Genomic DNA, 21757 nt, shown 5'->3' on the forward strand with positions numbered 1-21757 from the left:
GATATTAGGAGACGGAAAGCATTTCCTTAATGAGGACCTGTAATAAAGAAATGCCTGTCTTACAACAATAGTAAAAACATATCATGTCAACATGTCGTCATATAAACAGAACAAAACTCTGTATATTTATCAAGTCACTTTTATCTACACTTCAAAATGAATGGTCAATGCACAAAAAACACATTAGAGTTATCAGTACTTTGTTATTTCATAATAATACAGGTAAAATCACAAATTTAAGTCACAGAACAAAGTAATAATACATCATATTTAATAACTGGTGTGAGGAGAGAGAGAGAGAGAGAAAAGATACACATTGCAATTTTCAATATGCAATTCAAGATTTTAATACGAAATTAGATTCAAGGAACTGAAGCACAGTATGCAATAGTCAGACATTAGCTAATCGTTCAGCTGTAAGGCGTTAGCATATGCAACTTCTCCAGCCGATGAAATGCAGAAGTTTTTCAGGAACATTTATGTTAAGGGAAAGTCAGAATTCAGACTAACAGCATGTCTCGCCAAAGAAAATTGCAAGGAAAATAGCCAGCATTCGTCCTTTTAAAACGTTTATAATTCCAGCCCCAAAATGTAGCCTTTTCACAGGGTCCATGGTGTGATTGTGGTATGTTCATTCTCCAATCCAATATCATCCAGACAACTTTTGTTCTTTGTCTATAATTTTCCCCAAGAATACACTATCTCGTTACCTTGGAAATAGGAAGTTATATTTGTAGCCCTTCATTTCCACACGCTCGCTTCCAAGTTAACTTGCAACAAATTTAACACAATATTTCAATGAAAGAAATACTCTAACCCTGGGAAGGAAAAAAAAAACAACCATAACTAAAGTAAATAGATCAGCATTTTAGAAATAACAAAGGTCAAAATACAATATTTTTGGCCTACAATAGGGAAATACACTAACAGGCTTTAGACCTACATGAAGAAACCAGAAAATCATAATTTTCTAAATAAAACTCACTATTATTTATTTTGTTCAAGGAAATATAAAGTACATAGACTATATAAGAGAGCATTATTCTCATTAGTTTTATAAGCTTAGTCTGATTATAAGGATTCATTTTATATACATTTTATGTTCATGGAAATACTATAAGCAAAAATCAAGTTACTTTAAGCAATTTTCATTATCACATTTCTATATTTACGATTTGCAATTTACTACTTTTTCACATCAATATTTTGAATGCATTTCTAAGTTTTTTTTTCTCCAGTACATATGTCTCTTATTTCACCAAATTGCAATCCTCCTGCATGCTTTTACGATGAAATTTTTAAACCTTTCACGTATCTTGTCACTCCTGCATGCTTTTACAATGCAGTCTTATGCTCTCATGTGTTTTCAAGAGATCCCTCTGGGGCATATTAACAAGGAACAGGGAAAATTAACGCTAAGGGCACTCAGCGTTAATGCTTTTAACGCCTGCTATCGCTGGATAATATCGCCTGGTTATCGCGTTATTAACAACGCTAACCGCCTAGGCATTAAAAAATCCAGCGACAGCGGCATTTTGGGAGGTTATCGCTGGTAATGCAGCGATAAAACTACAAGGATAGGGATATCCTTGTTGATAGCCCATGGTGGACTTAGCCATGTAATCCACCTCCCATTGGAATACATGGCTAAGTCTGAAAATTAGCAGACGTAAAAAAGCAGCATTAACCGTGGTTTGCGCTGCTTTTTTTGTCTCTAACAGGGTTAGCGTGAAGCTTGATAATAGGAGAAATGTCGCTTAGCGACATTTCTCCTATTATTTTGCTCTGGAACGCCCACTTTGCATGTCATTAGAGATGCAAAGGGAAGCGTAGTGAGAAAGGGTGCTAACATGCGATTTTGCATGTTAGCACCCTGTTGTTGATAGGGCGCTATTTTTATCTCCGCTTCTTGGGCTTTTAAAGTCAAAATGCTGAGATAAAGTCCTTGTAAATATGCCCCTTCGATAGTCGTGTTTATTAGACATATATTAGCTTCACACTTGATGAGCAGAATTGATCAAGCAGAAACATTTTAATATAGTCATGCTTCATCACAGGCAAACTATAGCTTGAAAAAAATGTACGGCTTTTATGGTAACACATTCATAAACATTCAACTGCAGTAGATCGTCAGAAATTATAGCAATCTCTAAATTATTATGAATGCCTTATCATAAAATTTACAAAAGCAGCAAATTTGTTTCACATAAATCAAAATTATCTCTGGCAATTAAATAAAGAGGAAGATAATAAGGCTGTGATTAATCTCTGTTTACAATATTGTGACTGATAGCTACATCTGCGCCTTGTAGTTTGTTTGGCAGCAATAAATGCATACATTATTTTGAATTTCAGTAGAGGTGGCTGTAAATTCAGTAATTATATGTTATTTGTCTGTTATTGTATATTTTTGAAAAACTTATATATCAAATACAGATTATTTACTCAAACATTATTGATTTTAAACTTCAAATTCGATTCAATGACGTTTTATGGTACTGAGGTACTACACGTCTATGAAGGGAAAACCATACCTTGCCACGATTTTTCTTCAAATCTCATTTACAGAATCTGAAGCTAGTACCATGCTTCTCAGTAACTTAAAATAAAAATATTATAACAACCCATCAAATGATGTATTACTAACATTCAATGAGTTCCTAGACTTTTGCTTTCAGGGTTTTTTGTTTATGATTGCACTTTTAGGAGAATCCACTCTCCCAATAGAAACCGTTTTATTACTCAATACACACTGTCACTACAGCACTATTAAACACAACATGTTTCCACTTTTTGCATCATCTAAGGATAGCAGTAGCGGCTTCACCACATACTACTGTCCTGCAGCTCACAGACAAAGGGCCTGGTTATGACTTTGGTGTTGTGGGAGCGGTCTGCCACACCAGCGCCCCACTCCCACACCGCTTACCTTGTCTGCACACCACCCACCAGATTATGAGTTAATTTGTGGTCTGGTGGGGGGTGCTTTGGCGGTCCCAAGCGGTGAGCCTTAGAAAGGTACCGCAGTGGGAATGCTAAAGCATGTTTTTGCATGGCATGGACTGTGCAGTTCATTCCGTGCAGGAACAGTAGGTGCACACCATGTGACCTCCTGCATGTGCCCCCATGCCCTGAGGTAACTGAGGTCCCTGTAGGGTCCCTTTCGTTTCCTCATGCCACACTTTTCATGGTGGTGAAACTGTAGCAGTGAGGAAATTCGTAATATGCTTGACAGTTCCGCAGCTGCCCCGCTAGCAGATTGCAGGCCTCAGACCGCAGCGCCACCGCCTAAGGATCACGGATCTGAGGCTGTCCAATGGTGGACCATTGGTTGCTGCACCTCCACCGTGGATTTCGCGGACCGCCAAATTCATAATCAGGCCCATAGTTATGGCTGTAAAGTGTCTCAGTCAGCTGTACAGGAGTGCTTTTGGGTTGACTTTGGAGTGTTTTCATGTATTTTGCCATGTTTCTAGTCAATTGAGGCCTTTTTTTTGCTCTTTGAAGTATCCTTGTTCTGGGTTGAAAATGGAGTGACATTGCACCAGTTCCCCGTGAACTTGGTGTTGATCTTAGTGCTACACATTTCAAACATATACCCATGAGCTAAGTTTTGGAATTGTTGCACAGAAAGAAGCTGCAAAAGTGCTAAAAGCAAACTGTGATTTTAAGTATCTTTTGGGTCTACTTTGAAGGGTTTAGCAGCAGTATTTTCCACATAGTTGTGCATAGGTCAAACTCCTATTTCTAGTTGCTGAGATGTGGAGATTATGTGCAGATGTCACTTGCAGTGGACAATAAAAGAAAACGTGTGTCTTGGGTCAAATTTCGACAGGTGACTTTCACCCTGTTGAAAGATCTAGCTACAGCTTCCTACTCAATCAATATGTAAAGGGATGTTTCATTGGGTTGCATGTGGGCTGAGTCCCATTTCACTTTTACAGAAAATTTGAGAGGAAAGTGAACATGCCTTCAGATTTTGGCTTGCCTCGCAGCCAACGCCGAAACAGAGAGGCTAATTTACAAGTCCCTAGAGACGCTGGTGCGTCACTTTTTCCCGGGGCAAGGGGCTTGTAAATAAGCACCAAAGAGTCTTTTTAGAAAGAGCTATTTTGCACCTAAAGCCCTTTATTAGTGTACGCAGTTCGGTTATGCCTTTTGAGATGAATGTCTTTGGAATTAGAGCAGGGTTATTTGAGTTTGGCTTCAAATGTATTTCTGTCTTACTCAAGTACTTAGGAATAATTCAGCAAGTTAACCTTGATGACAGCCTTTTAGTTTAACCACTACCTCTTTTCAGTAAATCATTTGGTCTCTATGTAAGGCATTTCTTGATTGATAAATTTTTAAGAGAGTCAAATGTCTCCAAAGGCACTCTTCTATTGTAAACAGAGGTGCTATTCAAATCAACACATTTCCACATTTTTCACATATTTAAGGATAGCATGAAATACTACTACCTTCACCATACATTACTCTGTTGTAGCTATTGATGGTATATAAGCTTTGGGTTGAAATTGGAGCGACTTTGCACAGGTTCCCCATGGATTTAGGATTTGATCTTAGTAGTACATTTATGAATCATGCCCCCTTGAGTGACGTTTTGTGATTGTTGCACAGCAAGGAGTTTCAAAAGTTTGAAGTGCAAACTATGATTTTCAGCATTTTTCAGGCCTAGATTATGGCTTCAAATCACCTGCTTTTAGGAGTCAGTAGCAGAATGTTACTGGGTTTAATCCGTTTGAGTTATTGTTTGACCGAAGACCCTGCACCCTCCTGGACATGACAGCCGAACAGTGGACGGAAGAAGAGGATGAAGGAAAACCGTTACTGGGTTACTCAACCACCTTAAAAACAACCCTAGCCACTCTGTGGAAAGAAGTACACTAAAACTTAGAGAAGGCGCAACAAAAGCAAAAGATCTATTACGACCGTGGTACACATTTAAGGGAACTCACAGCAGGAGATAAGGTACTTATCCTCCTACCGTCCTCTGACAAGAATTTCCTAGCAACCTGGCAGGGCCCCTACTCCGTCCTAGAGAAGGTATCCCCTGCCACTTACAGAAGTACCATGAACAAGACCCCTGGGACAAGTATATCACATAAACCTGGTAAAAAAAATGGGAGGACCCTGCTCCCTCAAACGACAACACAGCGGTTCCAGTCAATCACTTTATCCTCACTAATCGTATGGACATACCCCTCCAGCCCTCATGTGAGGTGTCCCTAGAACGACCCAATACACGGGAAAAACTCACCCCTGTGCAAAGACATCAAGTAAATATGACTTGTTAGACCACTTCCTGGAGCTAAGCCATAGCCACCCAGGGCGTACCTCCCTAGTGAGACATGACATCGAAACAGAAGAAGGTAAGGTAGTAAAACAACAACCCTATAGAATACCCACTGCAAGACATCAGGCAGTAGAACGTTAAGTCGAGGCAATGTAACAGGCCAATATAATTGAACCTTCCCACAGCAACTGGTGTTCACAGGTGGTCCTAGTTCTTAAACCAGATGGCATCCTTAGATTCTGCATCGATTTTCACAAATTGAATGCCCACTCCAAGTTTGACAGCCATCCTATGCCCCCAGTAGATGAGCTCATAGAAAGGCTAGGAGGGGCAAGAATAATGTGTACCATAGACCTAACAAAAGGGTTCTGGCAGATACCCTTGAACCAAGACGCCAAGGAGAAAATGGCCTTTTCTACCCCCTCAGGACTTTACTACTTTAATGTCATGCCTTTTGGGCTTCATTGGGGCCCTTGCTACTCTCCAAAGGCTAATGGATGTCTTATTATGAGACCATCAACAGTATGCAATGGCCTACCTTGAAGATATAGTGGTATACAGTCCTAAGTAGGTAACACACCTGCACCACCTACAGCGCATCTTCACCTCACTTTCCCAAGCAGGACTAACACTAAACAACAAAAAGACTACTCTGGGTACAGAACGCATAGAGTACCTAGGCTACTCTATACAGGCCGGAACCCTACGACCCCAGCATAACAAACTAGAGGCCATACAGAAGATACCAAGGTCAACCACAAAAAAAGATGTTCAGGCGTTCCTTGCTTTGGTGGGATACAACAGGCGGTTTTTCCCTCAATTCTCTACCATAGCTTGTCCCCTCACGGACTTACTGTCACTGCGGCATCCATATAACAAAATAGGGTGGACTGTCAACCAAGAGAACAGCTTCCAGACACTGAAGTCTCTCCTATGTCAGGCTCCCCCATTGAAGTGTCCTGACTTTGATGTTTGTACTGCAAACAAATGCTTCAGACTGGGGTCTAAGGGCTCTGTTATCCTAACCCGACTTACAAGGAGACCTTTGACCTGTCCTTTATTTGAGTCGAAAACGGTTTCACTGAGAGACACACTATGCGACCATGGAAACGTAGTGTTTGGCAAGTAAGTGGGCTATGGAGGCACTTCAATATTATCTTTTGGGCCAGACTTTCTTTTTGGTACCTGATCATGCCCCCCTTACCTGGCTTGCTGCTCACAAAGACACCAACCCTAAAGTACTCCGCTGGTTTTTGTCTTTACAGCCTTTTTCTTTCCAGGCACTCCGTGTGCCAGGCTGAACCCAAGGAAATGTGGACTTACTGTCCAGGTATCCGACTTCTGTATGGCCCGAACGTCCATACTTAGGGAGAAGGCAGTGTAATCCCGCATCTCTCCCGAGCGGGATTTTAAAGATGGCGCCCGCGACCGGCCACCTGGAAAAGGAGGTCGGCGCTCTAGTCGATGAGGCCCTAGCACATCCAAAAGATGGAAGTGGGAGCATCCCGGTCGTCGAGGGAGGAAAGGAGATCAGTAAACACACGCAGCAAAAGCGAAGTAGAATCCCTGGAGCAGGAGAGGAGACACCAGAGCCATTGCAGGCAGGACGACCAAGCCTGGAGGAAGAAGATGGTACAGGAGAGGAAACACTGATATTGCTGCCTAGAGGCACTGTGTGTAGGTCTGACCGACCCAGGAAGGAGGATGGTGGTGAGGCCCCTACTGCCAAGACCAAGGAGGGTCGTGGCCTGAGGCAAGTACCCTCCATTCACTATCTCTCGACTGGGTGGTGGAGGTCGGGGCACTAAGTGCCTGCATCTGCATGTCTTTGTAGAGAGTCACTTAGTCCTTTTCGCCTTATCACTTACTGGCTCACATAACACATGTCCCGGGTGAAGGTGACGGTATAGCACTAAGAGTGGTTTAGGACATCAATACTGATTATTGTTTATTTTTATTTCGAGGGCCACATATAGACTTCTCCTCTGACCTGGCGGGACGAAAAAAAAGTGGAAAAACAAACCCAGACACCACTTCAAGCCTAAAGAGAGGACATTACGCATACGGACATTGGCTACCCTGTAAAGAAAGGACATTACTTTATACTTTGGAGTATTAAGCCTGTCACCTTTCCCAGAAATCCCTGTACTCCTTAGGTGAAACATTAAAAACCCTGAGATACACTACTTCTGACTAGGTGTCTCATATAGCTAGGTGACCACAAGCCCCTTACACATTATGAGACCCTCCATGTGCCAGACAACTCCCACAATATACTTATTGCTCAGCCATGAAATTGACTGTCATGTGACCCCCGAAGTATTGAAATTGGGAAGTAATACAGGGGCATATTATCAAGACAGTCGATAAAATTATCGCCGCTTTAGCGCCAGAAAACTGCCGCTAAAACGGCGATAATGGGCTTGATAATATGCTCTATGGAATTCCAATTGAAGCTCAGGTTAGATGTCCTTCACATCTAATATGGAAGGGGCAGGGGGCTGTAGCATTCAGGGGTAGGCAGAAAGGGGGCTGATACAGCCAATTGGAGGTTGTGTGCCTGGTGTTTCATCATTGCTATGGTTAAGGGTCTCTGAGTTGGTTGTTGTTTTATGCCTCTTCTGCCCCTCTGGAGTAGTATATTTCTCAATGCCTGATGATGCAGGACCTAAAAGCAGTTACAAAGAAAATCTTAGACAATGCAAAGAGGAAACAGAAGTGAGATCAGCGGCCTCCATAGCCAGTGGCGCAGTGAGCACGGAACCCACGTCAGGCATACCCTTCCCACTTGGAGTGACAAAAGCGAAGAGAACAAATGATGGACCGAATGCTGAACACTGCAAACATTCACCACCAGTCACAAAGATCTGAGTTAAGTACATCGTTCTTTTGCTCAGCATGTCACTACAGTTTAGACCCAGCCCTATACAAATCAGCCTTGACCCTGCTCTTCATGGGAACAGTCCAGCCCGTTGAAGTAATCTAATAGTAATCCCAAGGGCCACACTTACCAGTGGCCCGCAATATCGAATCAATAATAAGCAGTTGGCAACGAAGAAGGTTCAAGCGTTTATTGGCCACAACAGAACTCTACATAGAGGAGCCCCATCGAACCTCACCCAGAAGGTGTGCCGACGAAGACTGCTGGCTCCTTGACAGAACAACACTTATATACATTACAGATTCAGCATACAAAGCATTGCAAGTGGAAAAGTACCAGTTAGTCCTAGAGCTCCTAAATGAGCTCATACCATCTGCCCGTATAAGGTTACTATCTTGTTCATAGGAGGTCGGCCGGGTGACTCCCTTTCGTCTCGGGCACAGAGGAATTTAGCTTAGTACTCCCTTCCGCAGATGTGACCTTGAGCCTCGGCCATAAATACAATTCACCCTGTCTCTTAGGCTGGTACAAGCTAAATCATACAGATAGTGTTAACAGAGAGTCACGTGACCTAGGCCTAGTCAGTCGCGATCCAATATGGCTGAACTATGGCTTTTCGGCCCTTTCTATCATGCCGGGTACTATAAAGAATAAGCCATCTTAGGAAGTGGTTCTATGGACATAGGGGGGACACAACCCTAGATACGTTATGCTAACTCCATATACTGGCCTGAATCCCACAGAACGGCCCTTTTTAGCATAATATAGCTATTCATGGAGCTATTCTTCGAAAATTCCCTCGTCTATTTGCATAATGTCTTGTATCTCCTTCTGGACTAGTTGAGCATTCATCTTACTAGGATTTGCTTTAGGAGCAGGTAAGGCAAGGCAGACTTGGGTGGCACAATAGGAGCAACAAGCGGGCCCACATTGGATGCAAATACAACAAGTGAAAAGAAAACCTCCTATTCCTAAAAGGCACATGAAGATCTTCCAACCCCAAGTGGTAAGGAGACCCCAAAACCAGCCTGGAATAGACCAGGTTCCGGTCTCCGTGTGAATCTCGGATGCCAACCGATGTAACTTCTGTATGGCCAGATGGACTCAGGGGGCGGAGTCAGGTATATATACACAGCAGGAGCTGCCAATCACTCTACATGCTCCCCCACGGTCGGCTAGAATGACATCTAAAACAAGGCGGTTCTGAAGCGTCACAAGTCGGGTCAGTATACCAGCAGTGGTATTTATTACTCCTTCTACCACTCGGGACAGTCTCCTAATTTCTTTACTGGTCACAATGGGTCCCCATATGGGCAGAACTCCCTTTATTATATCGACAAAATGTTGGGCAGGGGTATCAGTCTGGTGAGTGGCATCTCCGTCAGTTTTTACTGAGTTTAAGCTTCGCCGATTCAGTGAATGAGACCGGTGATAATCAGAAGGTGCTATATAAACAGGATATAGGAAAGACAAATAGCATTTACCTGACCATCCTCTTGGAAGCCAAGTGTAAGCATTTTCTCCACATACAAAATATACGTTCGGGGGGGTGAGTATAGGCGGGCTGCTAAATGTGTGTAGGCTATAGCTATAGTTACATCTACTGTAACCAACAACTAAATGGCCAGTACCATGTATACAAAAGGAGGACGTGCTGTTCAGCACAGGGACTGGGATGACTTTGTCATTTGACACATTTCGCTCCTGGAAATATCTAAAATATTCGGTAAAGTTGAAGGACACAAAATCCGATACCTCATCCCTTAACCAGGTGTCATTCTCATGTTCCATATATACATTCATGCAAGCGGTAGGGTCCAGAGTACCGTCCGTACCTTCAGCGTTTGGGGTGAATCCCTGATGTCTTTCTATATAGGCCAGAATCAAATCATAGTCTTTCTCTGAAAATCGGTGACTATCAACAGCATAATGTTCATACATCATTGACAATAATCTGAACCTTGCTTCACAACTGCCTAAATATGACAATGGCATTGAAATGAACAGATCATGCTTGTGCATCACTGAAGGGAGGAGCCCACATACCCAGCAGTTTGTGGTATTCGTTGAACTGTGGGTTTGGTGCAACATTTCAATGAAGGCATTGTTGACATAGGTCTGGCGGTGCCTTTCTTTATGCGGGGCAAAAGTCTGAAAATGGTGCTCCTCGGGGACGGGAGTGGTAGCTATCAGGGTATGTACAGGATAAAGGAATTCTAAATAAATGAACATCCCTAAACATAGTATTAATGAAACAATTATTATGACAATAAAAACAATCTTAGCACGCAAGCTCCAAGTAGAAAACATTGGCAAATGTGGATGCAAAGGGCGGTGTACTATGGGACGCTCCTCTTCAGGGACAAAACGGCCAAAAGGGTACATTCTCACTAAAAGTCCAGTTATAAGCTCGGGAAAACAGAAAATCTATAAGCAGTCCAACCTGCCGGAGGGTGCTTCTTTCCTGTGTCCGTTATAGAGCCTCACAGGCAGACTCCTATTGTTCCAGGTAATTTCAAAGAAAGGAAAACTCCACCTGGGCCACACCACTCTACCAATGTCTCTCTCTTCTTTCTGAACAGAGCAATATCAAAAAGTTCCAAGCTCTCAACGGGTTCAGTCCAGTGTTTTTACTTATTCCCAGAGGCTACCCAGATCTCTCGCTCTTATTCTCTAGCCTGAGCCTGGGATCTTTGCTTTTGGTCGGGGCCGCAGGTTATAGCGAACATGACCCGGTGTTTCAGGATTAATGAAAAGAACAGGCACAGTGGGGTCAGGTAAAGGATTGGGTGCGTGACTTCTCTTGTCACCCGGTGTGGCCCCAGATGCCTGATTACCTTTTACTGATGTCGCCGAACTTACGACACCCTCCTCTCGCCCATCCGTTTCTCCTCGGGCATCCGGGGAAGGTGACTCTCCGGCTGACTTGCCACTTTCGGGTCTCAACACCTCACTTTGGTCTCACTGGTCATCCGGCAAGGGAAGAGGAACCTTTTTGAGGTGGGACACATGAATCCAATGCCGCTTCCCTTCGACCTTCACAGCCGTCCTTGTGGCCAGAAGCACCTGGAAAGGCTTGGTCCAGCGTGGGTCTAGACTCGATTTCCGTTGGTAGTTCCGAACCAGAACCCACTGTCCAGGCTCCACACCGTGTCCGGGACCCTCCGGCAGAGGCTGCAGCGCTGCTGTTATCTGTTGATGAATGGAACGAAGATCTTTAGTTAGTGCATAAAGGTAGTCTGCCAACATAGGGTACTCGATGTCTCTAAGGGATTTTGGTCGAGACACGCCCCATACATTGGCGGGCCTACCAAATATCACCTCATATGGCGATATTCCACTACGGGAGTGAGGAGTGGTCCTTACAGATAGTAAAGCTAGAGGTAAGAGATTGGGCCACTTTAGACCTGTGGTGTCCTGCAACTTGGCCAGCTTTAATTTAAGGATTCCATTATATTTTTCCACCAATCCTGCTGATTGGGGATGGCGAGCCGCATGGAACTTCTGCTGTATCGCCAGGCTCTTGCAAACATGTTTAACCAAATCGGCATTGAAATGTGTCCCATTGTCACTCCAAATCACCCGGGGTACCCCATAGTGGCTAAGGCAGTATTCTCCTTGGTAGGATACGCCTCCAACCACTTGCTAAATGTACAGACCACCACCAAAACATACTTAAGATTATTAACCCGTTCAAACTGAATGAAGTCCATCTGTAGTACCTCAAAAGGCAAGGTGGGTGGCGCGAAACTACCAGTCAAAACAGGAATGCTACCCACAACTACGCTGCGCACACAGCCAGGACGCACGCTAGGGCGGACAGGGCGGGCCGCCTCCTGGCCTGGCTCATACGGCAGGAGGACCGACGTACCCCTATAGGAACGATCCGCAGCGAGGATGGCACGCTAGTCCACACACAGCGTGAAATACACCGGGCCTTTGCTGACCACTATAGGCACCTGTACAAAGCGAGGGGCACTGGCCCCCCGCAGCTTCTTGGGGACTTTCTGGCCTCTGTCCAGCTCCCCGAGGTCACGGCGGCGCACAATGGGGAACTTGCCAGGCCTCTCTCTTTGGAGGAAATAGGGGAGGCAATTCAATCAATGGCATCTGGGAAGACGCCGGATGGCCTGCCCGCGGAATATTACAAAGCATACCGCGAGTCCCTGGCGCCGCTGCTGAGAGAGCTCTACAATAAAGCACTTGAGGTGGGGTCGCTCCCCCCTTCTATGCGGGAGGCGTTCCTGGTCTCCCTGCCTAAGCCTGACAGAGACCACACAGAGTTGGGCTCCTACATACACTTGATGGTATCTTTACATCCTGCCAAAAATTAACAAAGGTAGAAGTCCACCCGATCGCATGGACAGATCATAAATTAGTATCCTTCCAGCTAGAGACTATAGAGGACCTGGGAAAACCAACTGAAATTCCCAAGAGAGTCACTTATCCTGATTGGTCAAAAGTAGACCCTCAAATATTAGTAGAGGTAATGAACTCCTCATTTCCTACGCTAGAAAGTGACAGCAATATAGCCTGCACGCAATTCAACGATTGGTTAAAAACAGCCACTCAGAGTTCCGTACCACAGAAAAGAGCGACCTTCAAAAGGAAGTCACCTTCACAACCCTGGTACTCGGAAGCTTTAAAAACACAAAAACAGACCTGCAGAAGAGCAGAGAAAAAGTGGAGATCGCAATATGACCCCAAATTAAAGGTAGACTATAAAAATGAACTGGCCACCTATAAAAATATGATAATCGCAGAAAAAAGCAAATTCTTTGTACACAAAATAAATGAATCCAAGAACTCGAGTAAAGATCTGTTCGCAGTAGTCAAAAAACTTGCCAAAATCGAAAATAATAATCCAGAGGATATATCATCTGACTTCTGCAATACTTTAGGCCACTTCTTCGTAAATAAAGTGTCTTCAGTATATGAACTATTTAAAAACAATCAGATAGACCATATAACTCAAAACCCCACAAATAACACAAAACTAGACAACCAACCCAGCGGCACCCCATCCTTTCACTGGGCCTTACCTACAGTGGAACAAATTATTAAGGAAATAACGACAACCAACTCAGGCAGTCCCTTAGACCCATGTCCACCGAAGATATTGCAAATATGTTCAGAACAAATAGGACCAGCACTTCAAAAATTGTTTGAAGTAACTCTGAACACCAGCATATTTCCAAATGACTGGAAAACCATTTCAATCAGGCCACTACTGAAAAAACCTCATCTGGACAGTGAAGTCCCCAGCAATTACAGACCCATAGCTAGGATTCCTTTCGCCGCAAAAGTGCTGGAGAAACTGCTGAACAAACAGTTCTCAAGGTACCTACTGGACAACAATTGGCTTGACCACTCTCAATTCGGATTCCGGGAAGGGCACGGAACAGAAACAGCCCTCCTCACAGCCACCGAGGAACTTAGAAGTATACTAGACAAGGGGGAAAAGGCCGCCTTGGTGCTATTGGATCTCTCGGCGGCCTTCGACACGGTCAGCCACGAGATACTAATAAAACGCATTAGGGAAGCCGGAGCTAGCGACCACGCGTGCAATCTCATCGTATCCTACCTCAAGGACAGAAAATTCACAGTTGAATTAGGAGAAGCAAAGTCAGACTCCTTTAAAGTACCATGCGGTGTCCCACAGGGCTCTTCATTAAGCCCAACACTTTTTAATTTATATGTGGCCCCCCTTGCTGAAGTAATAAGAGAAAATGGCTTTACACCAATATCCTACGCCGACGATACACAAATTGTCATTTCCATAGGCAAAGACAATAAAGTAACAGCCAAGAAATTCCAACTATGCATGCTAAAAGTTAGTCAATGGATGCAACAAAATTGCCTCAAACTCAATGGAGAAAAGAGTGAGGTAATGATTCTGGGAGGTAATGCTGATATCTGGTCCCCAGAGTGGTGGTCTCCTGAACTGGGAACAAGACCAGAACCCTCAGAGAAGGCTAAAAACTTGGGATTCATGATAGACACCAAATTAACATACGAAGCCCAAGTAAACAAACTAGCCTCGTCTTTCTGGCTGATACTAAAAATGATAAGAAAAATACTCCCATATCTGCCTCAAGACACACGCAGAACGGTAGTGACAGCCCTTGCACTGTCTCGATTGGACTACGGTAACGCATTATATGCGGGAGCCGGAGTAAAAATTATGGAAAAAATGCAGCGACTCCAGAATGCAGCGGCACGACTGATACTGGAAATTCCAAAGTTTCAGCCTATTAGTCATAAACTAGAGACACTCCATTGGCTACCTGTGGCCAAAAGAGTCAAGTTCAAATCACTGTGCTTAACCTACAAGGCACTGCAGGGCAAAGGCCCTCACTTCCTGAAAACACACCTGAAACATTACGAACCTTCAAGGCTTCTCAGATCTGGTAAAAAAAAAATGATAGCGATACCCAAGTTTAAACGATCAAACTGGGGAGGAAGAAGTTTCCTCATTCACGCAGCACGGACATGGAACTTACTACCACTTGATGTAAAAAACAGCCCAACTCTGGAGATATTTAGAAAGAAAATCAAGACTTGGCTTTTCACCGCATAAACTACACTAACTCCAGACCTGCACCGGAAACTGGACAAGTCATAGCGCCAAGACACCTCCGGGCATTCGTGCGCTTTAGAAATGGACAAATCAAATCAATCAAATCAAATCAAATCTACCGTCCCTTAGCGATGCTGAATGTGGATTACAAAATCCTCGCCAAAGTGCTGGCGGAGCGGCTGGCGCCGGTGGTCCCCCATCTGGTGCACACCGACCAGAATGGCTTTGTCCCGGCACGGTCAACGTCCCTGAACATTCGGCGATACTTCAGGGTAGCAACTGAGGCAGTGCACAGGTGGCCCAGGGCAGGGTGTCTCATCCTGGACTTAGAGAAGGCATTTGATAGTCTGGAGTGGGGTTACTTAGCCGAGGTGCTGCTGCGATATGGGTTGGACCGGGAATTCCTGAAGATGGTCGACCTGTTATACAGGCGACCCACGGTCCGTGTCCGTCTGGGCCCTCACGTCTCGGAGGCGATACCGGTGGGCCGAGGCACCCGCCAGGGGTGCCCGCTCTCCCCGCTCCTGTTCCCCTTGGCAATTGAGCCTCTGGCTGTGGCTGTGCGGGCGACCCTGGGAGATGGTATACAGCTGGGGGACGCTGTCCACCACGTGTCGCTCTACGCTGATGACCTGCTGGTCTATGTGCAGGATGTGGGGCGTGTGCCGGAAGAGCTACCGCGGCTGCTGAGGACGTTTGCCGCCATCTCGGGGCTGCGTGTGAACGCAGCCAAATCATGCCTGTATGCCTTTAACGCCGGTATCGACGATCCGAGATACTGCCTGGATGGCACGCTGGTCCAATGGAAGGAAGACTCCTTCCGCTACCTGGGGATCCAAATTTACCGCTGCCCGGCCGACCTCTTCGATGGGAACCTGGGGAGGGCGGTCACGGCGCTCAGGTCGCAGGTACGCTTCTGGAGCGCACTCCCACTGACGATCACGGGCAGGGTGGCGCTGGCCACAATGGTCATGCTCCCCCGCCTCCTGTACTACTTTGCCAACCTTCCGATGTATATTTCCCCCGCATTTTTTGGTAAGCTTAATCAGCTGCTGCGGGACTTTGTCTGGGGCAATGCCAGACACAGGCTGGCGCTCGCGAAGTTGTATCTACCGACAGATAGAGGTGGTCTAGCCGCCCCTTGCTTCGAGCACTACTACCTGGCCGCTCAATTACAATGGGTGGCCCGCTGGCTAGCTGATAGGGGCAGGGATGACACGGCCTCGGGGTTGGCGCCTTACTCCCTGGAGCGAATAATCAGGTCCTTTCATCCTCTTCACAGGATCGCGCGCCCGCTGCCACTCCTTCTGGACGTGGCGCACAGGTGTTTCCGGAGGGCCTTGTTCCTCACGCGTACTATTGTCCCGTATGCGCCGGCAATACCGCTGGAGGGCTCACCTGGTGGAGGAGGGGTGCTCACGGCCCCCATGCTGGCGGATTGGTGGGGAGCTGATGTGCGCACGCTGGGAGATTTGTACCGGGAGGGCGAGCTCATACCATACGAGACCCTGGTATCGGAGGACGGGCTCCCGCCCGGGGGGTTCCTGACGCACCGCTCGCTGATAGCGAGCATGGCCGCCCAGTGGGGAGATATGGCCTCGGAACCCACCCTGCACCTGACCATGCAATACCTGCATGTCATGGGGAGGGGAGGACACCTGATCCGCTGGTTTGCAGCTTCACTGAGGGAGCTGTCGTCCATCAGTCTGGACCGCCTCCGTGCTAAGTGGGATCTGGACCTGGGAAGGCCGCTAACGGACAGGGAGTGGGAAAGGATACTCAAGGGCCCGGTGCGTATACCCCGAAACTTGCGGTTCCGCCAAATCCAGTTATTTATTGTGCACAGAGCTTACCTCACGCCGGAGTTAATCAATAGGTATTTTCACCGTACTGACGCAGTGTGCCCTAGATGTAGTGAGCCGGGGGCGGGTTTCCTACATATGCTGTGGAGCTGTTCGCGGCTGGGTCCCTACTGGAGATCGGTCAGTGGGTTACTGCTAGAGAGTGTGGGCCGCAGCATCCCATTCGACTGGCCCGAACACATATTGCATCACTTTAAGCGATCGCGTAAGGATAAGGTGACGTCTCGATTCATAGACCTGGGGCTGGTGGTAGCGGCACGCCTCATTACGGTGGAAAGCGCATGACCCGCCGCGCGTGCAGGCTTGGAGTGCCTCATTTCAGGCATGGTCCGGGGCTGAGGGGACCGCCATTCAGAGGGAGGAAACGCTGGGCCTGCGGAGGGAACCAATGGCAGACCGCTGGAAGCAGCTGCTGGGGAAGCTCAGATGCCTAGGCGCGGAGGGTTGCGTGGAGTTGCAGGAGGCGGCCGACGGAGCTGACGTGGGTGGGGGTGGATCGGGGGATGCCCCCCTGTCGAGATGATACGCCCCTGACTGCTTCCTCCCCTGGGCGCCACGACACCCACACTTGCAAGGCGTTGTTCACAGCCGAGGCACACACACATGGGGGATCCTCGGGGGGGTGCGGAGGGGTGGGGGTTTACTGACAGCTGGGGGGGTACTGAGCCTGTATGTACAGTTTATGCTGCCATTGTTACGGTTTTGTTATGTATAATCTTTGGACCTTGAGGGTATTTTGCCTGTTCTTCATTACCTGAATGGGGCGGGAAGCACTCGCGCACAGGCACGGAGCCTGGCTGAGGTATGGTTAACACTGTCACTCTCGATGAGACTGCACTGGAACTGTCAAAGAGACTGTAGATGACTCCGCTGGGGACAGTGTTCACAAATAAGCCTGATTGCATGCCATAAAGTAGTAGTTATTGACCCTGATGCGGGGCGATCCCCCACCTATGTTTTCAACTCTCTGCTTACCGATTGTGTCATATGCCAAGGTATGGAAACCTTGCTTAATGATACCCTCCCTACGTTATCTCCGGACCCCAATAACGCCACGTCCCAATTTTACAACTGGGTGAGCTCAGCAGCAAAAGATCTGGTCCCACTTAAACAACGGTCACGCAATAGATCTACCCCCTCGGCCCCGTGGTACTCAGAGGAACTGCGTACCCAAAAACAAAAGTGCCGAAATAGAGAGAGACACTGGCGGAAGGACTACACACCCGAAGCCAAACTCTTATATAAAGAGTCGGTAGCAAAATACAAACATCTTATCTTGGACGCAAAAAATGAGTATTATTGCAATAAAATTGAAACAGCACAAAACTCCAATAAATGTCTATATGAGACCACCAAACAATTGGCGGGTTTCTCTGTGGATCTCACACCTCCCCCGTCCCAAACGCTTTGCGACGCTTTATCTAAGTTCTTCTTCAGCAAAGTTGATGACATTTACAGGGTTTTCGCCAATAACGTCACTCTCTTCCACAGCCCATCAATTCAACCTGAAGGACCCATTCTCTCGCAGTTCAGCGAGGTCACGTGTCCGCAGGTGCTAAAAACGATACCCACCATCAAATCGGGATCGGCCCTCGACCCTTGTTCCTTGAAGGTCCTGAGACTTATCATGGATGCAGTCTTACCCTCTATAACCAATATCTGCAACTCCATGTTTAGCACCGGCATCTATCCCGAGACACTAAAGAAAACCCTAATAAAACCGTTGCTCAAAAAACCTACCCTTAATAAAGAAGAACCCAAAAGCTACCGCCCCATTGCCAGTCTCCCACTATTAGCAAAAATTGTGGAAAAAATTATGAATGCCCAACTCTCCTCCTTCATCGAGGATAACAAATGCCTAGATGAATCACAGTTTGGCTTCGGTCGCTTCCACGGAACCGAGACGGCCTTGGTCAAAGCGGCGGACGACATCAGATCTATCCGGGATGCGGGAGGTACCGCCGTCCTGATATTACTAGACCTGTCGGCGGCCTTTGACACGGTCGACCATACCACCTTGGTCGACCGTGTCGAGAGCATAGGCATCCAAGGTAACGCCAAAAATCTTCTTGCCTCCTTCCTGGCCAACAGGACCCAGGTCGTCACAGTGGGACCTTTTGAATCCTCCCCCCTGTCACTACCGTGTGGAGTTCCCCAAGGCTCATCCCTTAGTCCGACACTATTTAACATTTATGTGTCGGACCTTGCCAATGTCATCAGGGCACACGGGATGAGCCTCACTTCATACGCTGATGACACTCAACTGGTCCTAGCCGTCAAAAACGACGGCCTTCAGAAAGCCAACATGTTCAACCAGGGCATGTCGGCTATCGGGAACTGGATGTCACACAATTGTCTGAAGCTAAACTCCGATAAATCGGAGGTTGTAATCTTCGGCAATCTCTCTCCGGAGTGGTCCCCCCGTTGGTGGCCGTCATCCATGGGCCAGCCCCCAGTCCCGGTTGATAAAGTGAGGAACCTGGGAGTCATGTTTGACAACCGTCTGAACTTCCTACCACACGCCAATCAGATATCCTCTTCAGCCTTTCATAAACTTAGGCTCATCAAAAAAATTCTGCCCTTTTTACCTGAAAACATGGCGAAAACGCTGGTAAGCTCCCTGGTGCTCTCCACCCTAGACTATTGTAACGCTTTGTTTCTAGGGGCCCAGGAGAGAGTGTTAACAAAAATGCAGTCCATACAGAACGCGGCCGCCAGGCTCCTAGGGCGAATCCCCAAATTCCATCCGGTTTTACCCACCATGAAACAACTTCATTGGCTTCCGGTGAGGAAGAGGATTATGTTCAAAACCTTGTGCCTGGTATACAAGGCTTTACACAACGCTGTCCCAGCGTTCTTCACTCAGAACCTTACCCCCTACTGTCCATCCAGAGCACTGCGCTCTTCCAGCTCCCTGGACCTGGTGATCCCCCGAACTAAATCTGTCAACTGGGGTGACAGAAGATTTCTTGTGGCTGCTCCAAAATTATGGAAAACAATGCCTCATCCCATCAAGACCAGCACGTCCCTCTGGTCTTTCCGAAAAAAACTCAAAACCTGGCTTTTTAATCATTGATCTCCCAGTCCCCTTGTTGGCTAAACATTGCAGATACTTAGCGCCGAGATGCCCACAGGCCTTCGTTTCGCGCTTTACAAATGTCAAAATAAATAAATAAATAAAATGTTCTTGTTTAAAACAATAAAAACAGATTTTCAAAAAAAAAAAAAAACAGGAATGCTACCCCCCGGATTATGCTGTAGACAAATCATGCAATTCTGAACTAGATGCTTCGCAGCCCTGTGAATGTTGGTATTATACCACACAGGATCCAGGATGGCGCAAATGCCTTGAATTCCCACATGTGCCGGACCGTGTGCCATGGACACAACTGCAGTCACAAAGGCGTTCGGTAGCAGCCACCTACATCTTTCAGACAGATCAACCCAACATCCATTGTCATCCAGCTTCCCTATCTGCTCCTGCCAGTATTGTAGTTCTTCAGGGGTCGCTTCTGATTGCAAGCCTTTTATGCTGTCTATAGTGTTACTGAATGCCTCCGCTTCTATCATCCCAGTATGAGAACTTGCTACAAATATGGAGGTGGTATTAGATTGGGCAGTCTCCTTAGCGATTCTGTCTGCAAAGGAATTACCCTTACTCACATCATCAACTATAGCTTTGTGCGCACTGCACTTAACAACTGCTATGGCTTGGGGCAGGGTCAGGGCGGCTAACAATCTCAACACCAATTGACCATTCTGTATCTTTTGTCCATGGGATGTAAGGAAACCTCTCTCCGCCCATAATCTTCCAAAGCTATGTGCTACACCGAAGGCGTACTGGCTATCGGTGTAGACATTTATCCTCAACCCTTCACCCAATTCACAAGCCCTTAGTAGTGCGACTAACTCGGCAGCCTGGGCCGATCGATAAGGTACCTTAGCCATCTCAACTACTGTTTGCAACGTGGTTATTGCATAAGCGGCAGTCGTAGTGCCATTGGGTAGCCGAAAACATGAGCCATCAACATACAATTCCCCTTGAGGGTCAGATAAAGGAATGTCTGTCAAATCTATCCACCCCTTCGTTTCCTCTTCTGTCCGAAATATACAATCATGTATATCTTGACTATGATCCTCCGGGGGAAGGGGTAGTAGTGTGGCAGGGTTCAAGGTGACGCAACGTTTTATAGTAATGTGTGGTGCAAACAGGGTCAATTCGTACCCCGTAAGACGCGCACTAGTTAAGTGCTAGGTCTGTGTCCTGTTCAATAATACGTCCACAGCGTGGGGCACCATCACTGTCAGGTCCGTATTCAGGACGAGCCCTTCCGATTGTCGGATCGCCACAGCAACCGCAGCCGTGGCTCTCAGACAACTAGGAAGTGCCCTGGCGACTTTATCCAATACCGCCGAAAAGTATGCACAAGGTCTTTGCTTACCACCAAAATCTTGTGTTAACACTGAAAGCGAGCAACCATCCACCTCATGCACATAGAGTACAAAAGGCTTCCGGTAATCAGGGGTGCCAAGCACAGGAGCAGAGCAGAGAGCAGATTTCAGCGCAACAAAAGCATTCTGACATTCAGCTGTCCAAGGTAAAGGTTCATGCACGTCTTTAGTCGTTAAATGCAAGAAAGGTTTAGTCAATAGGGAATAGTTAGGAATCCATTGACGATAGTAAGAAGTTATACCAAGCAAAGCGCGGACATCACGTTGCGTGCAAGGAACAGGCATGTTAGATATGGTTAGAATACGATCAGGGGTTAGCCGTCGTCCCTCCTTCGACAGGAGATGATCAAGATAGGTCACCTCCGGACGACAATATTGAAATTTAGACAACGACACTTTGTTACCATGGTCTGCCAGGTGCTGTAGCAAAGCAGACGTCACCAGTCGGCAACCCTGCTCAGTATCAGACGCCACGAGAAGATCATCCACATACTGCACCAAAACATTACCGGGGGGCAATGTCAATGCGTCCAACAAGGTTTTAAGCGCTTGGCTATAGATACTAGGACTCTCTGTATAGCCCTGTGGGGCGCGACAAAATCTGAAGCTGCGACCCCCTAAGGAGAATCTTGATGTATAGGAATACTGAAAAAAGCGTTTTTCAAATCTATAACAAAGAAAAATGT

At 46.6% G+C, this 21757-nt stretch overlaps 1 long non-coding RNA gene across 1 annotated transcript in view; it reads right to left on the minus strand.

Moving 5' to 3' along the window:
- Positions 1-235: 235 nt before the first annotated feature.
- Positions 236-21757, minus strand: part of LOC146823292 (uncharacterized) — a 426450-nt gene continuing 404928 nt past the window's right edge. Inside the window, exon 4 of the long non-coding RNA XR_014962162.1 lies at positions 236-818. This is a non-coding gene — a long non-coding RNA (uncharacterized LOC146823292). The remainder of the gene's footprint in view (positions 819-21757) is intronic.

This window comes from Triturus cristatus, chromosome 5_2 (assembly GCF_964204655.1).
Source record: "Triturus cristatus chromosome 5_2, aTriCri1.1, whole genome shotgun sequence".
NCBI classification, from domain to species: domain Eukaryota; kingdom Metazoa; phylum Chordata; class Amphibia; order Caudata; family Salamandridae; genus Triturus; species Triturus cristatus.